Consider the following 10142-nt stretch of genomic DNA (forward strand, 5'->3'; position numbering starts at 1 on the left):
GGCTTGGCATTTTGCCCGAAAAGTTTCGTGAGCCACCCTGGTAGGGCGCAAACTGTTGTTAATTTTTTTTCAGCCCAGCAGGTGCGTAATTTATTTGGGTCCTTGCGGGGGGACTCTGAGGGCAAGGGCAGTGATGTTGTTGAAGTTATACGCTGTAATCATCACTGGACCCTTTTAAACAAACTTTTGCGCCTGTCCTAACTGTAATAATAGGGATGTTGTGTTTTGTTTTAGGGTTCTGACCAGCTTTTATTGTCCTTGCCTACATCCAGTTCAGTTATTCTTTTTCAGCAAAAGAATTTGAACTAGACATCAAGCATGGATATAACTCACTTTTTCGATTCAATAAAAGTATTGCCTTGCAGTAAAATGCGCCATAAAAATGCCCCTTAACCCCATTATGCTGGTCAAGCCCATTTTTTTCTTGTGGATTTAGGCTAACTTACTTACAACTTACTTCAGTTCCGGTTTCCTGCTTGACCCGGCCACTCTGTCGTTATGGGGCAATGACAATTTGGGTGGTTGTAAAACATGACAGACTCACTTTCTACTTTTCTAGGCTAATTTGCGGCGGTTGTATGTAGGGCAGTTAGTTGAGGCAAGCTTATTTTGTGTACTTTTTCGTTGGCGAACAGGGGCGTTGGTGGTTTCACTCTATTTTGCAGGTTTGTCTACCTTTCATGCTTAGACACTCTTGATGATGGAGATGAACCAACTCCAACTGCCTCCAAGTTTTTTGTATACAGATGTTTCTGCTTGCGTTTTCCCTCTTTCATCAACAAAAATGTGTGCAGAGTCCACTTTTTCTATCCTATCATTTCTCCTTAATAAGACCAGTTCTTGGGGGGTGTTGTGCCTTTTACATCAGCCGTACAGGTTCTTGTTATTGTGTTTTTGTTTATTACATATTTTTCTAACCATGTGAACCACCAACGCCAAGTGTTAATAAAGTAGTTCAGAAATCAGAAGTAAGACCTCTGTACTTGGTTGCCAATTCTGAATTTCTTCATTCAAGGTGTGTATACTGTGTATTGGTTTACAATCAAATATAAACTGTTTTCTTTTCTTTTTTAGATTTTGCTGTTGATTGAACGATGTTACTGCATTGTATCATTTGACCATAATTGAGCAATAATTGTTACTGTGTCTTGCTGCAACTTTTAAAGGTAACTGTCATAACAAAAGCCATTTTGCAGGTTTAACAAAAGCCATTTTTGCAGGTTATAACAAAGCCATTTTTTGCAGGTTTTAACAAAATCCATTTTGCAGGTTATAACAAAAAGCCATTTTTGCAGGTTTTAACAAAAAGCCATTTTTGCAGGTTTTAACATAAAGTCATTTCTGCAGGTTATAACAAAAAGCCATTTTTGCAGATTTTAACAAAAGCCATTTTGCAGGTTTTAACAAAAGCCGTTTTTGCAGGTTATAACAAAGCCATTTTTTGCAGGTTATAACATAAAACCATTTTTGCAGATTTTAACAATATCGTTTACCCTGTTTTTGCAGATTTTAACATTTTCTTTTTAGAATATTAAGCTTAACGATATTTATAGAAAAGTGTTTCATTTTTAGATATTGTTTTTTTGCCTGTTTTAGGGCTTTTGTTTCAAAATGTAACTGTTTTTTTGTTTTGCAGGTTTTAGGGCTTTTGTTACAAAAGTTAAACTGTTTGTTTTTTGCAGTTTTTAGGGCTTTTGTTTTTAAAATGTAACCCTTTTTTGTTTTGCTTTTTTAACTTTTTAATATTAAACTGTTTTCTTGCAGGTTTAAGGCTTCTGTTTTAAACATTGAACTGTTTTTTATTTTACAGGTTTTAGGCTTTTCTCATAAAAATGTAACTTTTTTGTTTTGCAGGTTTTAGGGCTTTTGTTTTCAACATGTAACGTTATTTTTGTTTTGCAGGTTTTAGGGCTTTTGTTTCAAAAATGTAACTGTTTTTTGTTTTACAGGTTTTAGGCTTTTCTCATAAAAATGTAACTTTTTTGTTTTGCAGGTTTTAGGGCTTTCGTTTTAAACGTAACATCTTTTTTGCAGGTTTACTGTTATTCACTTTTGTTTAACGGCAATGGATTTTATTCGTAGAGACTTCATTCTTTTTTTAGAGGTTTTGTAGTTGTGCCTTCTTCATTAAAAATTAACAGGTTTTGTTTTGCAGATTTAATGTTTTATGTTTTGCAGAGCACTGTTTTCAGTTGTAGGGTTTGAATATTTTTTGCAGGTGTAAGTTTTTTTTTGCAGGTGTAGGTTTTTTCTGTTTTTGCAGGTGTAGGTTTTTTTCTGTTTTTGCAGGTGTAGGTTGTTGTGTAGAGTGTAGGACTTTATTGTATTTCTGAAACAGCTTTTGAAATTCGAGTGGAATCTTGATTTAACAATCGGCCTGTAACCTGTAAGTACCCTTTTGTACACTATGCATCTAGAATATTAATTCTGTTATTTTAGATGTTACATTATCCAAACAAGTATGCAGTTACTTCAATGAAGACACAAAACAAAAGATATTTAAGGTACGAAAATCAATTTGGTGTTTTTGTGTATGTTGGGTAAATTTTTTACATTATTTGAAGAGGTATGAGCAAATTTGTTCAGTCAAATACCTTTCTAACTAATTGCAAACATCACAAAAGGGTGCTGATGAACACTTTGAAATTACTGATTTGAACATTTGAATTCATTTTATCTTTGCGAAATGTGTAAGTTTAAATCGAAGCATACATAATGCAATAGCTGAATGTACATGCACACAGATGAATCTAATTAGTTGCATACCTTTTTATCACATATTCTGTTTAATTGCATAAGATTATGCATTATTGCATAACAAGCATGGCAATTTTTTTACAAGTAAATTTGTTTGCTTGCCGCTGTATATTTTAATGTAAAGTATCTTTTCTGTTTTATTCATCTTTACTGTTACATTTCAGGTTGTTCAACCTCTGCATGCAATTAATCTCGACAAAACAAATACACCCCAATTTTCCAGCCAAATGTACTTCAGCAGTTACTTCAGTGAAGACACAACACAATTTATACTTAAGGTACAAAAATTGATTTTGGTGTTTATTTGTGTATGTTGGGTTGTAAATGGTGCATTTTACACCAGTGTTAAACTTTTTTTCCGATTCATTTTTGTCCACGTCATTTAAAGAGCTATAAGCACATTTGATGCACAGGGTAACTGTATGTCAAGTTAATTGCATTGCATAAAAAAAGCTTGACAAGTTTGTAGAAAGTAAATTTGCATGTCACTCCTACATAGGCATAGAGTAGGCAGTTTTGGGGCGGTGCCGCCACCTTTGGTTATGTGAATGTTTTGGTTTGGTTCACCATGGGCATTTTGGTTAATTTGTTAGCAGTATCGTACGAAACATAATCAAATCTAAAGAAACAATTTTGCTTTTCAACAAGCATGCTGGTAATATAGCCACAAAATTTGCCGTAAAACTGCAACATGGTTAGGTTAGTGCCTTGTTTATGACGTCAAACACACAATTGTATGCTATATAATGTTCGGCCATTATTGTTGTACAATGGGAATGTTTTGTAATAAATGGTTGTATCAGGTAATATAAAGCAGCAACTTGACGAAATATTTTTTGAACAGGGCCAAGCCAATGATAAACATTACCGCAACATGTTGCAATTGCAAACTAAAAAAATATTTCAAACGTTTTTATCTGATTTTGATGAACGTTGTATTCTATGGAAAGTTTGTTGGGCTTTGAATTTGAGTTTTTGTGGTTGCACGCCTTAATGACGTCACCTAAAGTGCGTCACCTTGCATTTTGTAACACGCAGTCTGCAGGAGTCTCTATAAATTTTTAACATTTTAATTTTTTGTGAGTTTTGTATTTATCTTTACTTGCATTTCAGACTGTTCAATCTCTGGATACAGTTGATCCTGATGAAACAAATACTCTTCCTTAACTGATCGTGTCATCTCAGTACATACAGTGACAGACCAGACCTGCAGTGGACTGGACAAAGAGGCAGAAGAGCACCACAGACTTTATTGCAGTGCTTCATTCCACAACCAATGTGGCACAACAGGTCGTGAAAAAACAGATAAAGTCAGTCAGGGATACTTCACAGTGCCTGTTCAGATTTGCAATATGTGCAAAACATTAAGACATTTGTGTGAACAAAAACACTGGTGGTAAAAACAAACTAACTTCTTCAACCTTGCTTTTTAAGTGTAAACATTTTGACATTTGGAAAAGAGTGTATTGTTCTATATCATAATCAACATGCATTACCGATTTTTTTTCTGGCCTTCTTTTGCTGTATTTGCGTGTGTTTTGATATATAACAGTTCTTATGGAATTATTATCTGCCTAGCAGGGAACATTGTGCTAAAACTGAAACAAATTCTTTGATAAAAAAATAATTTGTATATTAATCCTACAGCAGATGAAACAACTGTAAAAATGTTACTGTTGCTAAGCCACTTTATAATTTCATACAACATTACAATTTTATGCATTATGCAATTGAATGCCAGGTAAATGGGGGGCAGAATATTTAACAATTTACTGTATGTATTGTTTTACTACTCTTATGACATTACTTTCTGATTTGTGTTTTGTGTAACACTGCAATATTGCTTTCATAGTATGTCAGGCCAAATGCTTCATGCCGAGTGCATTGTATATTCCTTTAATAGTTTCGATTCTGATTGTGAAGAACTAAAATATTTCGTATTTATTTGTTATTTGTTTCATTTCGAATCATTAAGTTTATGAATTAAGTTTATTTATTGGCTCTATGCTTTTACATAATCATTAAGTGATTTGACACTCTGGACAACATACAACATGTACATTGTTTGTTTCCTACCTGGTCTGAATGCTTTTTATCGAAATATCGCTTGCAATGTCACTTATATACTTGATATGTTTTACAAAATCATGACTTTGTTAAGAAAATCTTACCCATAATACAGTGGTCTTCAAGCTATTTCATCCTGTGGCCCACTTTAGTAAACCAATATAAATTTCCATCTTTTCTTACACAATTGTTTAACCTGTCTGATCACACCGACCACCCTTGATAAGCAACCCTGTTTTCAAATCATGATCATGTTTTCCATACCGTACAATGGCAATTTAGTGTGCCAAATTTTCTGCGTAGCTGCATAGCAAAGCATTAAGTATTTTTGTACTGTCATTCATATCATTTTTACCAATTTCGTGTTATCCTTGCATTTCTTTTGTGTGATTTGTTCACAAATTTTTTGCTATCTGTTCACGCATATTTTACCCTCTTCGTATTTCATTTGTCACATAATTATCATTATTGTTCATTATTTTGCACATATTTGTGAGTTTTGAAACCTATGTTTGTCCTATTTATGTCATTGTGGAGTCAATACAATTATTTTGCTTTACTTTTGTGCCAACATTTTTTAAGTTTGTTTCAGGCCTTCTGATTACTTTAGGATGATTTGTTAATTAATTGGTTTGTTAAAAAACCACAACTGAAAGGTTATAAAAAAGGTGGATATAGCTGCTAGATTTTACTTAAGCAGGCAATTTTATAGACGGAAGTAACCATGCAAACGTTAGAACAAGTTTTAGCTCACAGCTTTTAGAGGTGTTGTTACTTTCGTCATATCTATGTCAAAATGGATATTAATGACTAGTTTCAACCAGAGAATAATTTAGTGTTAGAAATATACATAAAAATACTGGACAGGTTGCATACTTGACAAATTTTTAGCATTTTTCGCTTGTGTGCTCGCAATATATCATTCATTGCTATATTTTGTTGTTTTGTAGTGAGTGGGTGGGATTTTAGTTGTGAACAAATGCATGCAACATATTAGACACATTTTAAACCGGTCACTGTCAAACGCGAAGGGTCGAAAAAAGTTTAATTACATGAGGACAGTGGTGATCAAACTGTGGTATGCGTACCGCTAGTGCGCCCGAACTTTTGAGGTGGTACGCGAGATTTGCTAAATATGCTTGTCCGGGCGAGAAAATGGGCCTATTTCTTGGTCCCGGATCGCGTCGTCGCTGGAGCGCAGCAGCAGCAGCAGCAGCAGCAAGTGGGCAGGTAAACAAAAGCGCTCGTGTATGATGTAATCCTTCTCTCCACGCCCAAGTGGGCACGGGCAACGCCAACACCTCGACTTGCGACAGGAGAGGAGCGGTGCCCATAAACGGCCGCGATAGCTGGTGGTTTTCGACGTCCAGCCGATGCTTCCACCGATGTTCAGCGCTCAAACCAAGGCCGACGAAAGGACCAAAAGCCCGCTAGGTGTGGGTATCCTGGTAGTCAAACTTGCATATGTATCATACAAAGCCATTACAAACCAAAATAATTTTGATGTAACTCATCCAGGTACCACATTTTCTCCTTGTTGCACTCATTAACGCGACAACAGCAACAGCATTGGCGCTGCAGTATTCGGGCGAAACCCACGGAAAACCGGATTTTTCTTCAATTCTTTGTTACTCAAAAATCGAAAAAAAGGAAAGGCTATAGCCTTAGGGCAGGGGTGGCCAACCCGCGGCTCGCGAGCCGCATGCGGCTCTTTGTCTGGTTTTATGCGGCTCTTAGGTTGTTGTCGAAGTTTGGGGGCACTGCGAATATCTTGGTTAGTTTGAGGCGATCTGATACGGAAATCGTTAAATTTGAAGTAAAGCTATGACAATTTTGCTTTTGAACAAACTTACTATCGGTATGGCCACAAACCTTGCCTTGAAACTGCAACCTTATGTGGCAAATGGCTTGATTATGATGACAAATATTCAATTGTGAACAATGAATGATTGCTCATTGTTGCGTATAATGCGAATGAGACACAAAGCAACAGCAATATTGCAACGTGTTCCAAAATAAATAACAATCCATCGTTTCTCGCGTTATGACGAACGTACAAGTCACTATTATGTTGGTGTGCGTTTTAGAATAAATCTAGCTAAGCACAGGTCTATGTGTGTGAGGAAATGAACATGTGTGCCCATGTGTATAATGCGGCTCTTTGCTGCAACACAGTAAAAAAATTGGCTCTCAGGCTTTGACCGGTTAGCCACCCCTGCCTTAGGTTTTTTTCAAAAATCGGGTCAAAATTTTCGATATTGAAAACCGGTTCAAACCGGTTTGGAGGTTCGGCAGGAGGCAGAAACCGGTCACAACCGGTTTGAAACTGGAATATTCCCGCGAAAACCCACCGAAAACCGGATTTTTCTTCGATTTTTTGACCCCCAAAATCGAAAAAACGGAAAGGCTATAGGGTTTTTTCAAAAATCGGGTAAAAATTTTCGATTTTAAAATGGGGTTCAAACCGGTTTGGAGGTTCGACAGGAGGCAGAAACCGGTCAGAACCGGGATAAAACTGGAATATTCCCGCGAAAACCCACTGAAAACCGGATTTTTCTTCGATTTTTTGACCCCCAAACATCGAAAAACTGGAAAGGCTATAGGGTTTTTTCAAAATTCGGGTCAAAATTTTCGATTTTGAAAACCGGTTTAAACCGGTTTGGAGGTTCGGCAGGAGGCAGAAACCGGTCAGAACCGGTTTGAAACTGGAATATTCCCGCGAAAACCCACTGAAAACCGGATTTTTCTTCGATTTTTTGACCCCCAAAAATCGAAAAACTGGAAAGGCTATAGGTTTTTTTCAAAAATCGGGTCAAAATTTTCGATTTTAAAATGGGGTTCAAACCGGTTTGGAGGTTCGACAGGAGGCAGAAACCGGTCAGAACCGGTTTGAAACTAGAATATTCCCGCGAAAACCCACCGAAAACCGGATTTTTCTTCGATTTTTTGACCCCCAAAATCGAAAAAACTGAAAGGCTATAGCCTTAGGTTTTTTTCAAAAATCGGGTCAAAATTTTCGATTTTGAAAACCGGTTTAAACCGGTTTGGAGATTCGGTAGGAGGCAGAAACCGGTCAGAACCGGTTTGAAACTGGAATATCCTCGCGAAAACCCACTGAAAACCGGATTTTTCTTCGATTTTTTGACCCCCAAAAATCGAAAAACTGGAAAGGCTATAGGTTTTTTTCAAAAATCGGGTCAAAATTTTCGATTTCAAAAACCGGTTCAAACCGGTTTGGAGGTTCGGTAGGAGGCAGAAACCGGTCAGAACCGGTTTTAAACTGGAATATACCCGCGAAAACCCACCGAAAACAGGATTTTTCTTCGATTTTTTGACCCCCAAAAATCGAAAAACTGGAAAGGCTACAGCCTTAGGTTTTTTTCAAAAATCGGGTAAAAATTTTCGATTTTAAAATGGGGTTCAAACCGGTTTGAAGGTTCGGCAGGAGGCAGAAACCGGTCAGAACCGGTTTGAAACTAGAATATACCCGCGAAAACCCACCGAAAACCGGATTTTTCTTCGATTTTTTGACCCCCAAAATCGAAAAAACGGAAAGTCTATAGCCTTAGGTTTTTTTCAAAAATCGGGTCAAAATTTTCGATTTCAAAAACCGGTTTAAACCGGTTTGGAGATTCGGTAGGAGGCAGAAACCGGTCAGAACCGGTTTGAAACTGGAATATCCTCGCGAAAACCCACTGAAAACCGGATTTTTCTTCGATTTTTTGACCCCCAAAAATCGAAAAACTGGAAAGGCTATAGGTTTTTTTCAAAAATCGGGTCAAAATTTTCGATTTCAAAAACCGGTTTAAACCGGTTTGGAGATTCGGTAGGAGGCAGAAACCGGTCAGAACCGGTTTTAAACTGGAATATCCTCGCGAAAACCCACTGAAAACCGGATTATTCTTCGATTTTTTGACCCCCAAAAATCGAAAAACTGGAAAGGCTATAGGTTTTTTTTCAAAAATCGGGTCAAAATTTTCGATTTCAAATCCGGTTCAAACCGGTTTGGAGGTTCGGTAGGAGGCAGAAACCGGTCAGAACCGGTTTTAAACTGGAATATACCCGCGAAAACCCACCGAAAACCGGATTTTTCTTCGATTTTTTGACCCCCAAAAATCGAAAAACTGGAAAGGCTACAGCCTTAGGTTTTTTTCAAAAATCGGGTCAAAATTTTCGATTTTAAAATGGGGTTCAAACCGGTTTGAAGGTTCGGCAGGAGGCAGAAACCGGTCAGAACCGGTTTGAAACTAGAATATACCCGCGAAAACCCACCGAAAACCGGATTTTTCTTCGATTTTTTGACCCCCAAAATCGAAAAAACGGAAAGGCTATAGGTTTTTTTCAAAAATCGGGTCAAAATTTTCGATTTCAAAAACCGGTTCAAACCGGTTTGGAGGTTCGGTAGGAGGCAGAAACCGGTCAGAACCGGTTTGAAACTGGAACATCCTCGCGAAAACCCACCGAAAACCGGATTTTTCTTGGATTTTTTGACCCCCAAAAATCGAAAAACAGGAAAGGCTATAGGTTTTTTTCAAAAATCGGGTCAAAATTTTCGATTTTGAAAACCGGTTTAAACCGGTTTGGAGGTTCGGCAGGAGGCAGAAACCGGTCACAACCGGTTTGAAACTGGAATATACCCGCGAAAACCCACCGAAAACCGGATTTTTCTTCGATTTTTTGACCCCCAAAATCGAAAAATTGAAAGGCTATAGCCTTAGGTTTTTTTCAAAAATCGGGTCAAAATTTTCGATTTTAAAAACCGGTTTGAACCGGTTTGGAGGTTCGGCAGGAGGCAAAAACCGGTCAGAACCGGTTTGAAACTGGAATACACCCGCGAAAACCGGATTTTTCTTCGATTTTTTGACCCCCAAAAATCGAAAAAACGGAAAGGCTATAGCCTTAGGTTTTTTTCAAAAATCGGGTCAAAATTTTCGATTTTAAAATGGGGTTTAAACCGGTTTGGAGGTTCGGCAGGAGGCAGAAACCGGTCAGAACCGGTTTGAAACTGGAATATTCCCACGAAAACCCACCGAAAACCTGATTTTTCTTCGATTTTTTGACCCCCAAAAATCGAAAAATTGAAAGGCTATAGCCTTAGGTTTTTTTCAAAAATCGGGTCAAAATTTTCGATTTTAAAAACCGGTTTGAACCGGTTTGGAGGTTCGGCAGGAGGCAGAAACCGGTCAGAACCAGTTTGAAACTGGAATATACCCGCGAAAACCCACCGAAAACCGGATTTTTTTTCGATTTTTTGACCCCCAAAAATCGAAAAATTGAAAGGCTATAGCCTTAGGGTTTTTTCCAATATCGGATCAAAT

General features: G+C 37.4%; 1 long non-coding RNA gene across 1 annotated transcript; it reads left to right on the top strand.

The window, feature by feature from the left end:
- Window positions 1-1737: 1737 nt before the first annotated feature.
- Window positions 1738-5355, top strand: LOC145238468 (uncharacterized). The gene is made up of 4 exons (XR_013862125.1): window positions 1738-2386; window positions 2440-2504; window positions 2922-3035; window positions 3871-5355. It is a non-coding gene; the product is annotated as an uncharacterized LOC145238468 (long non-coding RNA).
- Window positions 5356-10142: the final 4787 nt, after the last annotated feature.

The sequence above is a fragment of the Phallusia mammillata genome, chromosome 7 (assembly GCF_965637545.1).
Source record: "Phallusia mammillata chromosome 7, kaPhaMamm4.hap1.1, whole genome shotgun sequence".
In the NCBI taxonomy this organism is placed as follows: domain Eukaryota; kingdom Metazoa; phylum Chordata; class Ascidiacea; order Phlebobranchia; family Ascidiidae; genus Phallusia; species Phallusia mammillata.